The following is a 23,039-nucleotide window of genomic DNA, read 5'->3' as shown; positions in this document are numbered from 1 at the left end:
AAAGAGAGAATCTAATATGTCACCGGCATAGATCTTGGTAACCTTTTTGCGTCTGCATTGATTTGCATCACTTTCTAATAGAATCACATAGATTTCCAATGAAAGTGAGTATTTTAGAATATAAACATGTTCAAAGGGAAAAAAAAGTACAGGAGTTAAGATATAAAAAGCCAACACTGCCGTTGCCCTCCTTTCTCTCACATGTCAGTGAGAGATGAGGACTACCTCGCAGCTAGTGAGACTTCATGCAATACGAACATCGTGAGGGTAAACCTGTAAAGACCCGAGGCTGTGAGGAAAATTGCTTTGGTTGCTTACATTTAGGAAAAAGACTGAACAATTCTGAGTAGTGATGGTCTTCTATTAAATTGTCATGCCATTTGTCTTAGTTAAAGAATAATTAAATACAGGGGCGCCTGGGTGGCTCAGTGGGTTAAGCATCTGACGTGGGTTTTTTTGGTTTGTTTGGTTGGTTGGTTTGTTTGTTTTGTTTTGTTTTTTAAGATCTTATTTATTTGAGCGTGAGAGAGCACAAACAGGGGGAGAGGCAGAGGGAGAGAGAGAGCACATTTCAGGGAGCCCGACACAGGCCTTGATTCCAGGAGCCTGGGATCATGACCTGAGCTGAAGGCAGACACTTAACCTGACTGAGCCACCCAGGTGCCCAAGCACCTGGCTCTTGATTTCAGATCTGGTCATGATCTGGTCAATGGTATTAAACCGTCCTTTGGGCTCCACACTCGGTGGAGAGTCGGGCTTCCCTCTCTTTTTCTCTCCCTCTTCCTCTGCCCCTCTTCCCATTCAGGTTTGCTCGCTTTCTCTTTCTGTCTCAGATAAATAAATGAATCTTAAAAAAATAACTAAATATGATGACAAGGAAAAGAATGCTCGTCAAAGATTTTTTTGAAATAGCTCATGAATTAGTTTTGAGATAAGCTCGATTGATGGAGAGGCATGCCTGATCCAGACCTAAGCACTGTGCATGAGGTTATTTAATATAACATAATCAGAAGACAGTACTATTTGCATGGTCCTTGTATACAGGCATGGAGAGCAGGGAGATAAAGTAACATCCTCAAAGTCACACATCTAGAGAAATAGATCAAAAACTTGACCCCAAGTCCCTATGAACTACTTAATGAACTACATATGCCATATGCTTACACAACCCAGAAGGTCCTGATAGGTCCTAAACATTTCAAGAGCTAAATGTAGACAGGATTCTGATATAGATGGAAAAGTCATCATCAGTACCAAAACCATGGTGTCTTATAGAGCTAAGTATATCTTCATTTGGGGATTTTCTGATGTTGTAATATGGAGGAGGTCTTTTTTTTCTTTTTTTTAAGATTTTATTTATTTATTTGAGAGACAGTGAGAGAGAGCAAGAGTGAGGAGAAGGTCAGAGAGAGAAGCAGACTCCCCGTGGAGCCGGGAGCCCAATGCGGGACTCGATCCCAGGACTCCAGGATCATGACCTGAGCCGAAGGCAGTCATCCAACCAACTGAGCCACCCAGGCGTCCCAGAGGAGGTCTTTTTTTACTGGGATCCAGACTATAATTTATCAAGGGATCTGATCCATGGGTCCATTCAACACTAAGAAGTAAGATCCCCTGGATTACTAGTATTGAGTCTTGACAAGGTAGAAATGTTAATACCCAGGCTAAAGTTTATAAAAATGCAGTAGTCCTGGGGGGATGAGGGGAGCTGGTAACTAAAATAAACACTTTGGGGGACTCTAACTTGCTCCTACCCACACACTTTTTCTTACTCTCAGAGAAAGAACAAGCAGCTGGGACAACATGCACCTTTCCCCACAAATTGCTGTGCCTTCTGCCCAAAAGTGCATGTGTACATGTGTACATGTACACACACACACACACACACACACACACCCTCTACCTTGATTAAGCAAAATGGAATCTAAAACAGCATCAAGTAAAATAATCTTTTATAAGTTCATATGAACTAACTATAGAAAACAGTGATAACATAACATTATAAGTATTGATTTTTGCTTCAAGACTATTAACTGTATCTCATATATACCAAAATATTATCAATAGTGTGATTTTTTAGTTGATTTTTAATACTTGGCTCCATCTTTCAAAAATGGAACCCAGAATATACATTTAAAGTGTTCCTGAACTACCTTATTTAATGGTCTAATTTAAGTTCAAAGAACTGTAACTTTTTTTAATGCATACCTCATCTATAAATGTAAGCCCACATAATATAAACTTGCTACCAAAGGATTATAATGGCTTTTAAAATAACAATATAAGCAGTACTAATTAGAAACCATGAATAAATACTAAAACTATGTTTTGAGTAACTGTCTTTTTTCTTCTTTCCAAAATTTGGAAGCAAATAGAATTCTTTTATTTCTTCCAGCAGAGTTAAAAATTGGACCAAGATCAGTTTCTTGACATTGTGATCTATCACAGACTACAGTGATATTATTCATAGGAGGGCAAATGTGTCAGGGATAGACTTGGGAATATGGATCTAATAGAAATACTACATTTCAATTCTGAGAAATTCAAGATATTGGAAAGGGAAGTAAAAGCACTGAATACATTTTACAATGAAATTGACTCTAAGAGCTATGGGCAAGATTTGTCACAGGTTTGTGGAAAGTACATTAAGCATTTTTCAGTATGCTTTTTGTTCAGCTGAGAAATACTGTTTTAAAATTTTCATGTTTAAATTCTTGCCAAAGTTTGGTTTTATATGAGTGTGTATGTGTGTGTATGAAAAACTTCAAGCATAAAAAATAAGTGAATCCCAAAAATGTTAAGATTTTTATTTTTTTTTTTAAGATTTTATTTATTTATTTGACAGACAGAGATCACAAGTAGGCAAGAGGCAGGCAGAGAGAGAGGAAGAGAAGCAGGCTCCCCGCCAATAAGAGAGCCCGATGTGGGGCTCGATCCCAGGACCCTGGGATCAGGACCCAAGCCGAAGGCAGAGGCTTTAACCCACTGAGCCACCCAGGCGCCCCAATGTTAAGATTTTTAATAAGAAAAATATTAAATTTAGTTTTTCAAAGGCACAGGTTCTTTTTCCATAAATACAAATGACAGAATATGACTACAGATCATCAAATGCACCATAAATTTAACTAGCTTTGCACTTCAAAAATGTGATTCTATCCTGGATGTCCTTAGTCATCCTCAGGGGTTATAAACCCAGTTTGTTCCCAGAATTATACTTGATGGAAGGTAAAAATTAACATAAAGTGAATCACTGGCAAAATAAGAATGTGCTTCCAGTGTTTGATTTGGTCTTCATTAACTCACAGTACTTCTTCCCACAAAACAAATAAACAAACAAACGAAGCTAACCTTTGGAGATTTATATTGAGAGATAAATATGATGTTCCTGAAAAGTGTCAAGTCCTTTTACCAGGCTCACGCCCAGAAAGAAAAACATGTTGGTAATTATTGGTATTGCCAGCCCAGAGAAAACAGCCCAGAGAAAAGATAACTTCCAATTTACTTTTAAATTCTCTCCCAGCTAAATTCCAAACAAGCGATGCAATAATTTAAAGCAATACACAAATAATCATGAGCAAGGAAGGAAAAGGCATACATTTTGAGATTAATGGCATAAAAAGTAACAGATAATTAAAAGGATGATCAGAAGATAGCCAAACAGTTAGTGTTCATTGTGTCTCGAATTCTGTCAAAGAGAATTGCCACTTAACTGAAAAGAGCAGATGAAACACTGGTCAGAAGGAAAAGGGAAGCTGGAGAAAATGTTGAGAAACACTCACTTGCTGGAAAAGTATTCCAATCTCCTGAACCACCTGACCAAGGACCAGATTTTTTTTTTTTTTTTTTTTTTTTTGGATAGAACTTGCAAAATATATCCAACAACTGCAGTAATCTTTGAAGGAACTTAAAAGATTGGAGCAGGGCCAGAAGACTTCAGGTTGACCGACAAATGCATTTTCGCTTAGCAAGAGAGAATAGTAAATTCTTCAAAATATCGATAGAAGAGTTTTACATTATTCTTTAAAATGGTTCCATAACAACTTATTAGGAATTGATTTGTGTAGTACTAGAAAAGGATAATTGCGTATCAGGGCCTACTGGGGCTATACTAACCATGAGCGATCTGGTATGAAGTAATGAGAAACAGACAACAGAGTGTAGTGGTTACAAGTGAGAGCTTTGTGTTCAACCTCCCAGGACTAATTGACCCCCTATGTGATCTGAGCAAGAAATTTCCACTCCCTAAATAGTGGCTTCTCCTCTGTAAAATAGTAATAACAGCCCCTCTTCATAACATCATTGTGAAGAAATAAATGCATTTAATTGATCCCCAGGACCACATAAGACAATAATGCACATCTCCCTCCGAGTAAATAATCAAAAATGGCATGTCTCACTATAACATCATCCTTTCAGAACCTATCAGACATGTAGAGCAGGGAAATGCCGCAGAGAGAGCTTAACCGGTTTCAACAAGGCGTCAGGCAAGATCACTCATGACAGTCGTGTCCACACATTGGAAAATAGACAAAATCAAACTGACATTCGAAAGAGGAGCCCGAAAACCATTTCATAAAAGTACCGGCTGAATCATCTGAGGGTCTTTAGAGCACCAGTCTACGCAGACTGTAACTTCTGTGCCATAAGAGCTCCTTCAGAACAGAAGCTCTTTTCTTGAGATTTTTCCACTTTAAAATTTCACAGAAGGGAGCAAGTCTGTGTTCAAGAACCACAGGCTGAATCCATTACCTGGATTCAGGAGTCAGGTAATGTCACCCTAATACCAGCCCACAGCACTGTTCTTTAACCTAACATGTGGTCACTGTATTTATGTTACACTTTTATTTACTTTGTGTACATTATCCACCCCATTCTTCACATGAACGTAACACGCGCAAGAGTGTTAAAAGCAATAAGAAGGGGTATGTTAGGACAGTAGCGAAAAAATAATAAGAAGGGAATTACTGGGTGCCTGGGGGGCTCAGCAGGTTAAGTGTCTACCTTCAGCTCATGATTCTGGAGTCCCAGGATGGAGTCCCACATCAGGTCCTCTGCTCAGTAGGGAGACTGCTTCTCCTTCTGACCCTCCCCCTCTCATGCTATCTCTCTCCCAAATAAATAAATAAAATCTTAAAAAGTGTATAAAAATATTAAAAAGAAGGGAACTACCAGTGCCGAAATGTGCACTGAGTCAAGCACAGTGATGACTCTGAAAGATAATGAATAAATCAGAAAACAGGTAAAACATTCTGGGCTGATACATGAGAAAGAAAAGTGACAGGCAGAAAGGAAGAAATTTGAGTCTGAAAAAGCAGAGGGTCAGCCTCTATCTCTCATGGATGCCTGTGAACCTGATGTTGGTTCAGGAGACAGAGAGTCGTTCGTTCCGAAATACAATAAGCATGGTAACTACCTCTGAGGAACTTTTGTCAAAATCCAGGGATAATTATAGTTGCCAGGCAAGTTCACATGGGTACAACATAGCAGTGAGGAGTGAAGATCCCCGAGGGGAGGACTCTGCTTGGAGAGTGATTCAGAGCACAGTACCCATCAGTATGAAGCTGAAGAGAATGCCAGGCTGTAAAGTGATGGTTGTAGGAACGAGGAGACTTGGCCTTACAGAGTTGCATCACTTTTACTCCTTTCTTCTTCTTCTTAAAGTTTTAAAATAATTTTAAGCAACACTTAAAAAAAAAAAGAGAGAGTAACAATAAATCCTGGGTTTCTGGTTTCTTGAAAACTAATCTGAAAATCTGGCCACATTTAAGCAATATATACCAGACTTATTAAGGATTTCTACTTGGCCCTTGGAAGCTTCCGAATTTAAGATCCCAGATTTCAAACTTCTAAAGAACTGGACCACATTCCTACATGATGGGAGGGAACCCTTCTTACACACTCAGACTAAACACAAAGATTCTGAATGGGAATAGAAATGTAACTGGGCAGAAAAAAGGCACAGTGAGGTTGAGAAGTGGCTAAAATAGGAAAAGGTAACAGCAGAAAGCTTCCCTTTCTCAACCATTAATACTGATAATGCTACTTGACTGTGCAGCACTTTGATCAGCTTAAAACATGTTTACACTTGGAATTAAGCAAAGGTAAAAAATAAAACTGGAGGCTTTCCTTTAGAAAAACAATCAGGATCGTAAGGACTGAGAGCTACAAAAGCTTTCGGAGATCACCTGGTTTAATTTAAGAATGAACTAATTTACACGTAAAATTTCAAAGCATTATGAAGATAAATGAAGAAACACTTATAATGAAGAAACACTTCATTACTAAGTACATAGTTATTCTAGCTGTGAACTCAGTAATTTATAAGTTTACAAAAAGACTGTGACTATATTCTAAGTCATGCATACATACGTATATGAGTGAAACTGAACATATAAACCAAGTTGTGTACGTGTCACAAACTAGGCCCCTCTCAGCTCCCTCAGCTCTCATCCCTGTGACCCAGGCAGGATGTTTTAATGAATACCCGAGGGGAACCAGCAGCCCAACATATTCCCTGGACTATCTGGAAACCAGACAACAGTCCCTCTTGGAGTTCAGTCTTTGGCTCAAAGATTTTCCTCTTTTTTCCCAGCAAAGAGAATAATGTTCATCACTAGAGTAAGAAAACACTGGTTACTTGCCTCCAATAAATACACAAGCCAACACCCTAGAGACAATCAAGGAGGCTGGTAATGAATGTCCTATTTATAGTGCAAATACAAAAGTAAATTACCGAATAATAAATGCTGAATCTTTGGAATTTGGAGTAGCCAGCTTAAAGAAAAAAGAAAAAAAAAAAGTCTTGTGCATGAGTCAGAATAATTAACATAATGTTGCCATGTCTGCAAATTTCTGGCAGGTTAATTTTTGATAGCTGGGGAACAGCAAAGCTTCCAACCAATTTTCTAAATCATCTTTAGGCAAACATCCAGGAGCAATCACCTGTAGACTCATGCCTAAAGGCCCAGGTATGTTTTGAGAAAACAGTCAGATTCCTGAATGATTTACAAAGTTAACTGTCAGGGCTCCTCACATAACAAGCTTAGACTGAAAATAAATAACGAAAAAAATAATCATGACACACTTCAAACTCTTGTGTCCTCACTTCCCTCAGAGAAGAAAAGAATCAAGAAAAGGTGTATTTACCCTGGCTATTCAAGTAATTTTTAGACTCCTACATTTAATGCAAGTGGCTCCTGATAGGAGGTCACTATATATAAAAATGAAAGCAGGCTTGATAATAAGCAGAAGAGAGTATGATCATTAATGTTTCCTTCTTGCTTTGAATAAGTTTAGGGTAGAATCATGAATCACTGGGTGCTATAATCCCAGGTTTTGAAATAAGCTTTTAGGACCCCATTTAATTTGAGACAACTGAAATACAAATGAGAAGTGATTCAAAACATAACAATCTGAACAAGTGAGCTCTTAAAACCAAGTCTGATGCTATGCTGTTGCTTCCAAATAGGTAACAGATCGGTTTGGAAAAGTAATGAGATATTCACATCTGAAATGTAAATGCAAGTACAGACCTTGGGAAAAAGAATGTTCATTCACTGTCATTAAAAAATTTGAGTCACTAATTTGTTGACAATGGATTTTGACCTTTAAAACAAATTCATCAGTCACGGGATGCCTGGGTGGCTAGGTCAGTTGAGTGTCTGCGTTCATCTCCCGTCATGATCCACGGGTCCCAGAGTCCCACGTCCAGCTCCCTGCTCAGCAGGAAGGCTGCTTTTCCTTCTGATTCTGCTCTCGCTCTCTCCTTCTCTGAGAGATAAATAAATAAAATCTTAAAAAAAAATTCATCAGTCACTTGTTTTTCAAATCTTTTGACAAAATATTATAGTAATAATCTTTTTTTTTTTAAGATTTTATTTATTTACCTGAGAGACAGAGATCACAAGTAGGCATAGAGAGAGAGTGGAGGAAGCAGGCTTCCCGCCGAGCAGAGAGCCGGATGCGGGGCTCGATTCCAGGACCCTGAGATCATGACCTGAGCCAAAGGCAGAGGATTTAACCACTGAGCCACCCAGGCGCCCCATAGTAATAATCTTAATGGTACTCTATCTTGATATGAATTATTTAATTCCCATTATTCCCATGGCATTTTAAAAGGGCTTTACAAGCTTTATTTTTCTAATTTAATGAACATTTATATTGGACTTGTGGTATACTTGGTACTTGTTATAAGTATTTTAGTATTAAGCAATTCAATCTTCATAAAATCTCAGAAAAACTTCTGTAAGAAAAGTAACATATGTCAGCCAGAGAACTACAATGACTTAAACTTTTTAAAAGGAATATTTATCCTTGTGTTGAGAGTGTAAAGGTCCAAGATTAAAAGCTAAGATTACATTTACAGTGATTTTAGGCCTTTGATAAAATATTTAACTGCTTATTAGAGGGTGATAGATTAGAGTTACATTACTTTTGAGAATAATTTACAGAAAAACTATTTTCAAACAAAATCATATTTATTGGGGCGCCTGGGTGGCTCAGTGGGTTGAAGCCTCTGCCTTTGGCTGGGTCATGATCTCAGGGTCCTGGGATGGAGCCCGGCATCAGGCTCTCTGCTCAGCAGGGAGCCTGCTTCCCAGTGTCTCTCTCTGCCTGCCTCTCTGCCTGCTTGTGATCTCTGTCAAATAAATAAATAAAATCTTTTTTAAAAAATCATATTTATTCCTTGTCACCTTTCATTCTTCTACAAGGAACTGTAAGGCACTGGAGATGGCCCCAAATTCTTTGACACTCGCTCCACTGACACATAGAGTTTATGTCCCCTTCCCTTGAATCTGGGAGGGCTTGTGAACGCTTCAATTAATAGAATGCGGCAGGAGTAACACTATGTGCCTGCTGAAGGGAGGTCATAAAATGCCATGCAGCTTCCCCGTGGTTGCTTGGAACACTCCAACTCTGGATGTTCCCCCTCCAAACACAGCTGTCATGCTGGGAGAAGTCCAAGCCACATGGAGAGAGAGGCCATGTATAGGTTCTCTAGTCAACAGTCCAGCTGGACACAGCCTCCAAGTCACCACAGCCCAGAAAGCAGACTTGTGAGCAAAGCAGCCTCCAGATGATCGACGCCTCGGAACTCAGACACCCAAGGCCTCAGAATCTTCCCCACTGAGGCCTTAGACAACTGTGAAGCAGAGATAATGCTGTCACCTTCATGCCCTGTCAGAATCCTGACCACAAAATTTGTGACCATAATAAAACGGTTGCTGTTTTATGACATTTAGATTTGGGGTAGTTCGTTATGTAGCGATAGATAAATGGGCTATTACCCTAGTTAAATTAGCTGGCTATCTAAGCCTATTTCCAGAAGAGTAAAAGTAGTAGTGCAAATAGAAATATAAACAGTAGTACAAAACAGTACAAAGAGTAGTACAAACTCTCCCTCACAGACCTACAAAACAAGTATAATAAGCATTCCCATGTCTACAGATGAGGAAACTGAATCTTTGAGAGTGTAAGTAATCTCCCCAAAGACCCAGAACTAACAAATACCAGAACAAGTATGTACCTGGAGTTATTGGGAGAGCTCAGTTATTAGTAAAGCCCTGCTCATAGCAATGGCCACGGTTGCCAACCAGTGGAAAGAACCAAGATGCCCTTCAACGGACGAATGGATAAGGAAGATGTGGCCCATATACACTATGGAGTATTATGCCTCCATCAGAAAGGATGAATACCCAACTTTTGTAGCAACATGGACGGGACTGGAAGAGATTATGCTGAGTGAAATAAGTCAAGCAGAGAGAGTCAATTATCATATGGTTTCACTTATTTGTGGAGCATAACAAATAGCATGGAGGACATGGGGAGTTAGGAGAAGGGAGTTGGGGGAAATTGGAAGGGGAGGGGAACCATAAGAGACTATGGACTCTGAAAAACAATCTGAAGGGTTTGAAGAGGTGGGGGGGTGGGAGGTTGGGGGAAGCAGGTGGTGGGTATTAGAGAGGGCACAGAATGCATGGAGTACTGGGTGTGGTACAAAAACAATGAATACTGTTAGGCTGAAAATAAATTTAAAAAAATTAAAAAAAAAAAAAAAGCCCTGTTCATTTGAGAGACATAAAAGGGCTGTTCCTTTCATAAAAGTTCATATCAAGGGGGCCTGGGTGGCTCAGTGGGTTAAGCTGCTGCCTTCAGCTCAGGTCATGATATCAGGGTCCTGGGATTGAGTCCCACATTGGGCTCCCTGCTCAGCAGGAAGCCTGCTTCCCTCTCTCTCTCTCTGCCTGCCTTTCTGCCTACTTGTGATCTCTGTCTGTCAAATAAATAAATAAATAAATCTTTTTTTTAAAAAAAGTTCATATCAAAAATGCATTAATGTAAAGGACAATAATGTATAATCTCACAGTCCTTTTACAACAATGAAAAGAAGGTATTAATGTAAGTATCACTAAACTACTTCATTTTGAGTATTTACTTGGAGTAGCTCAAATTTGAATAATCTGCAATTCTTAGAATTCAAGAGAGGAAAACAAAGAAGTTAGCATCTCAGTCTTGCAGAAGTCATCAGTATAAAATTTTAAGGGTTCCTTAAAGCCTGTCAGCTAAGGCCCCTGCTATACCTCTTCATATAAAAGGCAGCAAGCACCATAAGAACATAATTTCCTTTAAAGATCTGGAGAGAGTAAAATTCTCACAATCATAGCATCTAAAAAGTAAGGAGGATCTCAGAGATCACCCAATCCAATCCTTCCTTTGAAAAGGAGAACAGGCAGGTGACTTGTCCAAGGCTGTCCTTTTCTGAGCCCCACATGGAGCCTTTTACTAAAGAGTTTCTGCTCTTCCTTAGGTAGATCGTTTCCTTGAACTCAGTAGTTTCCAAAATTTCAGAATAATCACTGCTGTGGCTAATCCTTTTCCACTTCAGAGTGACTAATCCCCAGTTCTCACACACATAGAGCATGAAGACAGAAGTGCCCATGTTGTATAAGGCATCATAGAATAGAGACAACACAAGGAGACACCAATCGCAAACAAAGCACATATTAGTCTCAAAAGTGAAATAATTCACAACTTAATGTGGACATCCTCTCGTAAGTATCCATAAAGCCTCGAGACCCCCTACTGGTTTAATGTTACAATAATGATAAGGGAAATGAGAATTAGAAAAGCAACCACGGTGTTATTTACTGTGCTTCCGGACAAAGTATCATTCATACAGTTGCCCCTTAACCCTCATACAAACACCAGGGAGCAGTCAGTTTTTCTCATTTACAGATGAGGAGACTGAAAATTGGAGAGGTAACCATCACGTGTATGAGGCTACATCATGTACAGCTGCACATAATGTCCATTTTCTTCTTTTCTCTTCATTTTATTGAATGGGGCAATGCTCCCTATTAAAGAGCAACTTTTCAGCTATGTGCAGCCATGTTATTAAGTTCAGGCTAATGATACATGTAAGTGTTATATGGCATTCCCTGGAAGGCTGCAGATTCAGCTGGAAAAATGCATTCCTTTTGTCTTCCCTGCTTGGCTTCCTTCCGTCCTGCAACATTCCACGTAGATGAGATGGCTAGGGCTCTAGAAACCATCTTGTAACATGTGGTGATCCTGAGAATAAAAGCCAGTGCCAAAATGTTGAAGGAGACAGGCGCCTGGCTCTCCAAAGATTATGAAGGCAACACAGAGCCATGCATTGCCTACAGATAAACTTCTTTTCCAATACAGAGAAATAAACTTCCTAATGTGTTGAATATTTTGATAAACGCCACGAGACACAGCTAACCCTTACTAATGTATTACCTTTACAGAAAAAATGCTGCTGAACAAAATGGAGAAAACTCCTTAAAAAAAAAAAAATCTATGTACACCTAATAGTCTACTTTACTATAATTTCTATTTCATCTTGCAGAGGACTTCTACTTCAAGACCCAATGTACAAATTTTTTTTTTAAGATTTTATTTATTTGACAGAGATCACAAGTAGGCAGAGAGGCAGGCAGAGAGAGAGAGAGAGAGAGGAGGAAGCAGGCTCCCCACAGAGCAGAGAGCCCGATGCAGGACTCGATCCCAGGACCCTGAGATCATGACCCGAGCCGAAGGCAGAGGCTTAACCACTGAGCCACCCAGGCGCCCCCACAACGTACAAATTTAAAGATAGACACTGAAGACCATAATTATCTAAACTGCATAATTCTGTTTGGATCATATTGCAGGCAGGGAGGTGGGATGAGGAAAGGAGCTTAGCAAGAAAAAGCTTAAGGGAGAATCAGAAATGCTAAAGTTAGTTGACTCTAAGCCTTATGCTGTGCACGTAGAATACAACCAACCAAGAAATTCTACCTATTATTTACTCAGTGACAGATAAAGGAAAATGAGGTGTAGCTCGATAAACAAGCTCTCTCCTAAAGCAGATTTAGACACTATTCATTCTCTTCTTTTCAGTCTAGAAGCCTGTTTAACTGGAACTGTAAAATAAATTCCAGCACTCAGAACATTTCAAGGAGGAATAATTTTCAAAACCAGCTCAGGCTTTATTTTTCTTCACTTTGAAATTGATTAGATGTGCTGGTAAAAGAAAAATCGTCAGTGTCGCAAAGAAAAGAGAGTATTTTAGACCAATATAAGATAGCTAATTTTAGAAGCTCTAGCTATTAACCATTTCAGCATATCTGTCATCAACTCACAAACAAACCATGTCAGATTAGGTTTTACTGCAAATCACATTATACCGAAAGATAAAACAATCAATATTTCAATATTAACCCAGTATTTGCTGTGTAGTAAACGGATTATAAAACAGCAGTGAAATGTGTTTTTTAGAGGACTTTAAATAAATAATAAATGGACTAAGACAGTAGAAATAAAACCACTGATGAGCCGCTTAGTAAGTAATGGAAATCAAACTCAATACTTGGAAAGAAATGTTACATGAATAGTAATTTAACTTTTCAATTTAGAGCAAGCCTAGTCATATGTAACTTTCTGAAATGAAGCATTTCAACAACTCACCATGGGTCTGCTTTAGAAGATGATCTGAAAATCTATAAGAATGACAAAAAAAATTTACTCTACAGTAGCACTTGCTCTAACTGCTAAAGAAGCAAAGATAAGTAAATGAGAATGTTTCGATTCAGTGAGTCAACCTTGCCTTTCACCGGCACAGCATTTTGCCCCTTTAAAACTTTAAGTGGCATTCAAACTAAGTCACTGTATTCTTCTTGCGGTGGGAGCATGTCTGGAGTAAACAGAATAGCCCTAAAACATAAACTAACTTTGTTGTCAATGGTTTCATGTTTCTTTAAAGCATTACTAATAAACAATATTCAAATCAGTTTCTTTGTTATTAACTGTGTGAGCAGGGAAACATAATCATGGGAACAGGGTCAGCATGCAATACATAATTTCCAAATGAATCATGAGTCAGTGAATGATGCACTGAGTTTATGTTCCACAAGATCTGGATATTCCAGCACTGCTCATAATTGGCTGAATGGCATCGGTTAATTCATTTAAGAAGAATACAATGGTATGGCAAGAAGATATACCAAGAAGTTTTACAGGCAGTTCTGGGTTCATATCTTGAGTAGCCAGGCAATATTGGAAAGACATTTTTTTTTTTTATGCCTGAACTTCAATTTTGTTAACTGTAAAAATAAGTTAATAATGTATAACATGTAACTTCCATGGTCACTATAATCCATAGTTCCTCATTTTGCTACTGACAAACATTTGTTCCTGATCTATCAATGACAGTTTTCATTATTATTATTATTATTATTATTAATTGACAACTTTGAGTATCATTTTATTATGTAAGAAACTGCAAGGAAGTTGGGAGAATGCAATCAGCTTTTTAATGCAAAAATATATTAAAATATAAAACTTCACAGAATGTAAATGATAGCAGAATTACTATTCTGTTATTCAACTGGAAGCACCTGCAACTGACTGAAATTTGCCAGAAAAGAGTCAATACTTAAATACCATTCTGAGGCAGGGAAACAGACAACTGTGAGTCATGGCAGTATTTGGGAACTATGGTTGAAAATAAGCCCTTTGAAATATTTCTAACTCCCATCACAAACTGCAGATAAGGTATTTAAAACCTACCCAAGTTTTACAATTTGTATTATAAAAAAGTGAATGCCCATGAACTTTCCAGAATACAGCTAAACATTTTATGGAGTTTACAGCACACAAACTGTCATATACATTTTGGTTTTCCTATGGGATGCAGTATATAGATAAGATTTCTACTTATGAAAGTACCCCTTGAACTGAAATAGAATACAGTGAGTTTGTGTGTTGTATTCACCTCTATCCCCAGGATGTAGCTCAGTGTCAGGAACTCAATAAATACATGTTAACTTATTAGCCAAATAAATTTAGGTGAAATTAGAAGTAATTACTTTTCATCATGCTTTGAAATGCAATATGCTCATAATAGAGATGCCTGAAACTAAACCACATAGTAGAAAATGTTTTTAAAATCTCAATCTCACATTGTTATGTTATCATATATGGTATTTGCATGAAAGATAACCTATTAGTAGCAGCATTCATCTTGTCTTGTCTTATATATTGCAAATTGAGTACCTTTCCGATAAGCACATGATAAAATTTGATACCACACAATAGGTTATCCTAGTCAAATGCACTCATCCCAATTCTGATCCATTACCAAATATAAGTAAAAATAATAAATTTAAAACTAAAAAATAATTAAAACCTCATTTTGGTTAAAATGTGATATAGGAAAAAGGTATTGGCGTATATCTATTCTTCTGAGTGTGGAGCAGCTTCATTTGTTCTGTACAAAACAAAATTAAAATAATTACATGAAAAAAATAAGACACATGAAAACAAGTGAAATGTTTAGCAGACCAGGACATCTTCAAAGCCAATACTGTTAAGTTCCAATGTACACACATATTTAAGTGTATGGCAAAACTAAACAACTTTGGTTGGGTCCTGATTAGGTTTGCAGATTCTTCATAAAACAATACTCTTCAAGACTCCCAAATGTGCAGCAATATAGCAGTGACTAAACTCACCCCTGATGCTTGATATAAGTTCTGTGAGGCACCATCTAGCTTCCCCCAGACTAGTCCCGCTATTAATCATCTTACAGAAAACTCTTCCCTGATCACCTGTTAGAAGACAGAGAGCAGCTGGGCTACTTTATGTAATAAGGGACTTGGGTTTTCAAGGTGGTGAGGGAAAAGAACCAGAAGCCTGGCAGCTGTGAACCAATGGCCCCACCCTTTCACCACGTAACAAAAATCAGCTGTTGCTTCAACAGCTGGCAGGTGGCTGAGGAAAATGAGATCTGAAAAGAGTTGTAGATTTTATGTAGAATGGGTCCCTGGTCAGGAGGTAACAGAGTAGCAAAGAGAAGAGGTGGAGAAGAATCACAGAGATAAAAGTTAATTAAGTAAAATTTTAACAAAAAAGAACCAGAGAAATCTAATACATGTGGCAGCATATCTCCGCTAACAAACTGTGGCAGGAACTACTCACAGATATCATGGGAGCCTAGAACCTGAGAAACTGCTTACCAAAAAAGGGGGGCCCGTGGAGGACTCAGTCCGTTAAGCATGGACTCGGTTTTGGCTCAGGTGGTGATCTCCACATGGAAAGAAGAAGCCCCACTTTGGGCTCCAAGCTGAGCAGAGAGTCTTCTTCCCCTCCCTCTCCCTTTGTCCCTCCCCAACTCACACACACTTGTGCGTGCCTGCTCTCTCTAAAATAATCAATCAATCAATCAATAATCAATCAATCAATCACCAACTGGTAAATGCCTAACAGTATTTTATTGCCCTAGCTGAAAGTAGGAAAACTAGATTATCTTTTGAACTATTTGTCACCTTTCAAGCTGTTTATCACTTAATGCTATTACTATGTAGTGATGCATTTTTTTTTTAAGATTTTATTTACTTATTTGACAAAGAGAGACGCAGAGAGAGAGGGAACATAAACAGGGGGAGTAGGAGAGGGGAGAAGCAGGCTTCCTGCTGAGCAAGGAGCCCGATGTGGGGTTTGACCCCAGAATCCCGGGATCATGACCTGGGTCAAAGGCAGATGCTTAACGACTGAGCCATCCAGGCGCCCCACTTTACTAATTTTTTTTTTTAATATTTTTATTTACTTATTTGACAGAGAGAGAGAGCGCCCAGCAGCGAGAGCGGCTGGCAGAGGGAGAGGGAGAAGCAAGCTCACAGCTGAGCAAGGAGCCGATGCGGGACTCAATCCCAGGACCCTGAGATCATGACCTGAGCGAAGGCAGACGCTTAACAGATGGAGCCACCCAGCTGCCCCCATGCTTATGGGGTGCATTTAAAATAAAGTATGATATACTTTAAATATACATTTAAAGTTATATCTTAAAAATATTAATTTAAGATTATACTTAAAAAATATTAAACCAACTGGGTGGCTCCGTCGGTTGAGCGCCCGACTTGATTTGGTGTAGGGTCCTGATCTCTGGGCTGCGATCTCCAGGGCCATAGGATCCGGCTGCTGGGGTTCAGGGCCCAGTGTGGAGTCTGCTTGGGTTCTCTCTTGGTCTCCCTCTGCCTCTCCCCCTGTTCACACACATGCTCTCTCAAAAATAAATAAAATCTAAAAATTAATTCAAGTATGATAATTATCAACAGAAAGATATTTGTGACAAATCTTAAGCTACCGACTCTGGCTTCTCCAGCAGACTGAATTTTGAGACCGATCACAAGCTCTCAGGCATTTATTTACCGAGCAAATCTACACTGGTAATGTGACCCCGGTACGTGGCACATGGTTGACAACAATTAATGAGGCATGGACACGGCCTCTATTAAATGAATGTGGGAGAGAAAGGCATAAACACCAACAACAACACTACTTGTGATATGCTGAAAAGTGAACAAAAACAAAGAAACTTGCTCTGCTGGCAACTAGATATGGGAAGACGGGCAGGAGGAAGATGGGCTTCATAAACTGAGCTAACATTCCAGCTGGTCTTGAAGGATGACTAGGGTTTATCTGAGAAGGAAATTTTTACAAAGGTATTTCTGAAAAGAACAGCACATGCAAATACGAGAGCATGATAGATGGGAGAGGGAGCTGGCTAGGAGACGGTGAAAGGATTTGCTGAGCAGTACTCAAGCTTCTGCTGAGGCGAAAAACCTTACATGTGTAATAGCACTGATCCACAAGTCTATTTGATTTTCTTCAGCTGTCCTTGACAGTCTGGCAAGGAAAGCAGAAGTAAGGACAGCAAAACTGAATGTGCTTCAGACAGAAGAGGATGAGAAGGAAAGTACGTCCAAGATGCTGTCTCTGCTATAACCCGCTTACTGGTCTGCAGCCCAATTCACACCAGTATCTGGGGAGAATGGGGGTGGGGTGAGGGGAAGATTATGGAGAGTTCCCTCTTTTACTAAACCCTTCACGTCTCTCTACACAGAAGATCTTTCATTAAAAAAAAAAAAAAAGAAAGAAAGAATACTGAGTATATGGAATAAGCAAAGATGAGTGGTGGAAATAAAAGTCATCCAGTGAAGCCATTAACAGTGTTAAGTGCAAACATTTAGGTGAACATTAATCTGGCTGCCTACTTCTCCAGTCACTGTACAATATTCCTAGTATCACTCTATGTCCACCAGAGTCCATACGTTCTACCAAGTTCCAGACTGTGTTTTTATGGAGGCTGATTCCATCTGTGTGTTTCCAACTATCGACTCAGGATACATCCGTTCCATAGCAAGAAAACCAAGAATGGGTTTTATTTGGCTCTATTTTATGAGTTTATTTTGTTATTGCACAATAACCCTAAAAGATGAAATGCTAGTTTTGTTTTCCCACTTTTAGAGATTTAAACTCACATAATATAAGAGAACATCCTGTTCATATGCTTACCTATGCATACATCTATTTAAAAAGAGAAAGAGAAATGTCAGTTTTATGTTTATTTATTATCTGTATAGTTATTTAGGCCTCATGAAGAAAGAAAAACAGGTTCTGCAACTCTTCCATAATACTATCTAAGGGACTTTTATTTCTATTCTATCAAATGAGCATTTATACCAAGAAAACATTTTTATAAGGAAAATATTCCCCAGAGAGAGGACGACCTGAAAGCAAGTCTAATTCCCCATATGTTTGCCGATCAGGAACACAGAATCCCCCCGCTTTCGTCATATTTACTACTGCATAAATCAGTATAACTGGAGTCAGCTAATAAACTTCCACAGCCAAAGGTCTCACACTGAAGTCCATAACCCACAAATATCTGTTCTATAAAATATGACAGATGGGGAAATTTAGGTAGATCCGGATAGCAACAAACAATCCTAACCTTTGTGTTCTATCAATGATCTGTACTTAAAGTTGCCAATTCAAATTTACCTTCGCTACAGAAAAAAAAAAGTCCAAGGCTAGTATTTCATTAAAATATTTTAGTAGTAAAGTAAAACTGAATTTAAATCAATCTTAATAGTGTGGTTAGCTTTATTAGATTGCACAGTGAAATAATGTCCTTTAACTTATTTTATGATAATGTTATTAAAATCAACCTTGGGTTTCATTCACAAATCAGACATAATAGCCTTTTAATATTATTTGCCAAAGATTTCTACTAATACAAACATGATTTCCTTTTAAAGATCCTTGAAAGAAGAGGAACTAGAATGGAAATTTAATACTTTTCCTTCAAAACTAAATGATGCCTTTCAACAAAAGCCAATATTAGAAGTAAAAAGACCTTTTTAAAATATTGTGAACATGTATCATTTAAAACTTAAGCCAGTTTCGATTAAGATATATACTGTTGGGAGGCACCCCGATGCTCTCTCGTTCAGAAAATTCTACTCCCAAGAGAAAAACACATTAGACAATCTCTTCATTACTCAGTCACTGCTGCCCATGAGAGAAGCACAAATGACATGTAGGGCAGACCTCAAGGTGTCAATGCATCTACTTTCTTCAACTTAGCAAGAGAAAGGTGTAAAGAGCCACTCACTATCTGTCCATGATCTGGGCCTCTTTTCTCTCTCAGTGTGAGCAAGCTTAATTCTAGGGAGAAAGTATTTGGAAAACCATCTGTTGCAGATCCAAACTACGGTTTCTAATTGAGATCCACCAATAATAAGGTAAATAGCTGCATCTCTACCTGACGCTTGTATTCATTTCCCACTTGGTTTGAAATTCAACTCCTACACCAAACACACAGCGGGGTCACGGTGTTCTTACCAATTGAGTTTCTGCAATTATAATCATCTTTAAATGTTCATTTCTTATATCATCTATTTCAGGGATCATTTAACGGATTCCCTTGTTGAAATGACATGTTTCTCCTCAATGTTCTCATGGCACCTTGCATTTCATTATAGCACTTGCCCCATTTCCTCACTAGCTTACAAATAAACTCCTTAAACCCCAAGACAATTCATTATTGGTAGGCCCTTTAAATAGTACCTTGCACAGAGCTGTCTGATAATTGTCTGTTAAATTAAATTCCAGAAGTCATATATTCCTTAACGTTAAAATATTAAAATTAAACAATGTGTCTATGAAGTATGAAGAGAATGACAGTCTGCAAAAATGAAATCATCACATGCATTCTATTTACCCAACAAATAAGAATACATTCCTAAACAGTTCAGGGGAAACTGTTAGCCAACAGCCTTCAGGCAATGATAACTTGTGCACTGGGAATTTCTATATATTTATTTTCTGCACTGCTAGTTCTAATGTTCATGAAAAATGCATGTGACTGTTTCATTGGAAACCTCCTCACTGATAAACCCAGGTCCTGGTTATTCTTGGGATTTCACATTAATCCCAATTTTATGCCTACATATAGATAAGAGATTTAACGTTTAAAATAATGCAAATGCCCTTTGTTTCAAATATAAATCAACATATGAGATAACGGAATAAGGGAAAATTGCACAGGCACTCTCATAGCTATGCGCAGGCTTCCTTCTGGCAATTAACAATCCTATTTGTTCAAAAAACACTGAAGCAAAAATTCATCAGTTTGGAGAACAGTCATTTACTTCATTTAACAAATATTTAGAGAACACCAACGACATGCCCGGTCCTCTGAGGGACTGGAGGTGTAGCAGTGCAACATAAGAGACACAATCCTCATCCTCACTGAGGTTGTAACTGCTGCAAAGAGTTAGATATTAAACAGGTAGTCAAGCAAATAAAATCATGACTGAATGTTGCTCAGGAAAAGTGAGGGTGAGAGAAGACTGATGGGCAAGGAGTTACGTGATCAGATATATTATGAACTATAAAACCTACTTCTCTCTAATAGCACACTGCTAAGCAAAATAAGAGAATACAAAATTCACACTACACTAAGGGTAAATGGAATATATAATTTGTATTTTTGCATTCGCAACTTTAAATAGTCTATACATTATGCAGCAATGCTGTGATAAATACATTGATGCTTACTAAAATCTCAGAAATGTCCAGGTTAAAAATGAACGGGGATGGAAGACAGGACAGTCAGGTTAACTCTATAGATTCTGTTGATAAATAACTGACAAATTTTATGAAGATCAAATATGAAAAACATAATTAAACATATTTTTCTTTATAATACCCTTCCTAAAAATTAGAAAAGCAATCTCTTCTAAAAGTATTTCCAAGCCACTTGTAGATTAATCTGGCTAAAATAGGTATTAACAAAATTAGTTTTAATATATTGATACCTAATTCAGGAATCGACCTGATGTCCAATGTCCAGACAATGTACTAATGCTACACCTGTCATTCAGTATCTCCTGGAATCTATTTTAAACCACACAGCCTCTTCCAAAACGTTTACCCTAAACATTTATAAAAGTATCATAAATGTCTTGGTCATCTCTATCGAACCAGTCTACCTCTTTATTCACCTCATCCCTAAATTATTTCTATCATTTAAGGCCCAACACAAGCTATATGAGCTCCATTAACAATTTACCAGACTATTCCTAGAAATTATTAAAGATTTATACTCTCACGATAAATCTTACCATATATGATTGTTATGGGTGTGTGTGTCTAAAGATACAGTTTTTTTCGTTTAAATATAACAACGTAACTTGTATGATTTAAATAAAATTATGAACATAAAGACCAAATAGTTAAGTTCTCAATAAGTAGTATATATTATGCATAAGTATTAATACTTATCATACCTATTGTTAGTTTCAACAAAACCTTTCACTAATACATTCAACAAATATTTGTCAAGCAGGTACTATGCATAAAGCTGTAATGAACAAGATAAATTGGATTTATCTCTCATGAAACTTACATTAAACAAGTAAAAGCACAAACCAAAAAAAAAAAAAAATACATCTTTTGGAATACATTAAGAAGAAATGAGCATTTATGGAAATGCTGCTGGTAGCTCAGGATTATATCCCGATCAAAATATCTGTATATAGCTCCATAAATCTATTGAACATTCCTAAAATTTACTAATAAGATATGTAGTAAACACAGAAAACTGCCACCTATTCAACAAAATTTTCTTTCAGCACTAAATGAATTTTAAAAATTTATAAAGACATTTATATCTATCTTAAATATGTTCAAGTAAACTCTATTTGAGAGATGAACTTTTCTTTATATTCAACTTTTGGAACAGAAGGTCCTGCTTGGAGATAAGAAAAGGAAATCTTGGAAGATCAGTTGGGGAAACGCCCAAATTAATTAGGTCTGAAAACTAAAACTAAAGTGATTGCCAAATATTGAAGATAGCCTTGCCCTCTTCTGATGTTCAGCTAAAAACCTAAGAAAGGAAACAGACTTCAGTTTATACACGTAAAGATTCGTTCTCAAGAATGAATCTCTTCAGTATTTTCTAATTTTAAAGGAACACCTATCCTACTTGAATGTCATATTTTGTTTTACCTATTTTCAATAGAAGTGATACCCTGAAACTCCTACTTTTTCTTCATGTTAAAATTTCATTCCCTTCAAGCACCACTTAAACTCTCATAAAGTATTATATCTTGCTGCTGCTGCTTCTTCCTCTTTTGCTTCCTTTTTTTCCTGTAAATCTACTTTGACTTGTTTGTTACTCCTCTGTGTTAGTATTTAAGTGAGGAGGCAGCAAACAGTGGGGATAGAGATACAGACCATCAATTATTCTGCTCACTTAGAGTTTAAGTGTTCTGTTTGATGTCTCCAGGGAGAGAGTAACATCCATAGTAACAAATGTAAATGCACTTACTGTAGGGCTATTTTAAATGCCTCCACTAGTTGAAAGAAAGGAAGAAAGAAAGAGAAAGAGACGGAGAAAGGAAGGCAGGAAGGGAGAGAGAGAGAGAGAGAGAGAGAGAAAGAGAGAGAGGAAGGAAGGAAGGAATGAACGAAGGATGGATCTGTATAGGACCGTATTTCTCTAGGCACTAGAATCAGCAATAATTTTCTCTTCAAATGCCACTGGCTAAAGTTTCATCATGTCGAAGACTGACATATATTAAGCTGTCAGCCACATGTTTACATTGCTTTAAAACATCACTACATTCTCTACCTTCAACCTAAAAATGTAGCCCAAGATTGTATATGCAGACAATCTGCCTTCAATTTATATGAATGTTTCATCATTCATGCTTTGACGTTTCCCCTCCTACCATTTGTTGTTGAAACCATTTATACCAAAAACCAGAACAACAACAACAAAAAAGCTACTCCTTGGTAGAAGTTGTAAAAAGAACACCTCCATCTATCCACAAGAATGCCTAAATAAAGAGGAGCTAGAATAGATACAGGTAACAGGACAGGGCTTTCTGGAGAGGAGGTAGAGGCCAACATGCTGGTCACAGATAATACAAAAAGCCTGCCTGTCTGGAATAAGAGGACATATTTATTTTAAGGGGATTTAGTTATTACTCTATAGGTCTTTAATTATTTTCTTTGCTAAGCTTAACTAAGCTAAAGTAAATCATTGTTCTATATTTTAAATGTTCTATATTTTAAATGTCATAATGAGAATGAATATTACTTAATATACATAGTAGGTTTTTAAAAACAGTGATAGTTACTCATTATTAACATGCCCTATGTGCTGTATATAAAATACCAGT

General features: G+C 37.7%; 1 protein-coding gene across 14 annotated transcripts in view; it reads right to left on the bottom strand.

The window, feature by feature from the left end:
- Positions 1-23,039, bottom strand: part of ADGRL3 (adhesion G protein-coupled receptor L3) — an 846,536-nt gene that overhangs the window by 783,035 nt on the left and 40,462 nt on the right. The window lies entirely within an intron of this gene.

The sequence above is a fragment of the Lutra lutra genome, chromosome 2 (genome assembly GCF_902655055.1).
Source record: "Lutra lutra chromosome 2, mLutLut1.2, whole genome shotgun sequence".
Lineage (NCBI taxonomy): Eukaryota > Metazoa > Chordata > Mammalia > Carnivora > Mustelidae > Lutra > Lutra lutra.
This window is presented reverse-complemented; position numbering and strand designations above follow the sequence as displayed.